This window comes from Bison bison, unplaced genomic scaffold, assembly GCF_000754665.1.
Source record: "Bison bison bison isolate TAMUID 2011002044 unplaced genomic scaffold, Bison_UMD1.0 scf7180017864456, whole genome shotgun sequence".
Taxonomy (NCBI): Eukaryota; Metazoa; Chordata; class Mammalia; order Artiodactyla; family Bovidae; genus Bison; species Bison bison.
In genome coordinates, this window is record NW_011495018.1 from 27,409,828 (window position 1) to 27,410,338 (window position 511).

Here is a 511-nt window from a genome sequence, read left to right on the forward strand (position 1 = left end):
GGGGGAGCCTGGTGGGCTGCCATCTATGGGGTCGCACAGAGTCGGACACGACTGAAGCGACTTAGCAGCAGCAGCAGCAGCAGTTTAGTTCAGTCGCTCAGTGGTGTCCGACTCTTTGCGACTGCATGAATAGCAGCACTCCAGGCCTCCCTGTCCATCACCAACTCCGGGAATTCACTCAAACTCATGTCCATCGAGTCGGTGATGCCATCCAGCCATCTCATCCTCTGTCGTCCCCTTCTCCTCCTGCCCCCAACCCCTTCCAGCATCAGAGTCTTTTCCAATGAGTCAACACTTCGCATGAGGTGGCCAAAGTATTGGAGTTTCAGCTTTAGCATCAGTCTTTCCAGTGAACACCCAGGACTGATCTCCTTCAGAATGGATTGGTTGGATCTCCTTGCAGTCCAAGGGACTCTCAAGAGTCTTCTCCAACACCACAGTTCAAAAGCATCAATTCTTTGGCGCTCAGCCTTCTTCACAGCCCAACTCTCACATCCATACATGACCACAG

The 511-nt window shown here is 52.8% G+C and overlaps 1 protein-coding gene across 1 annotated transcript in view; it reads right to left on the reverse strand.

Annotated features, from left to right (window-relative positions):
• Positions 1-511, reverse strand: part of CNNM2 (cyclin and CBS domain divalent metal cation transport mediator 2) — a gene marked incomplete at its 5' end in the record, with an annotated part of 182,471 nt that overhangs the window by 8,260 nt on the left and 173,700 nt on the right. The gene's annotated exons all lie outside the window — the stretch shown is intronic.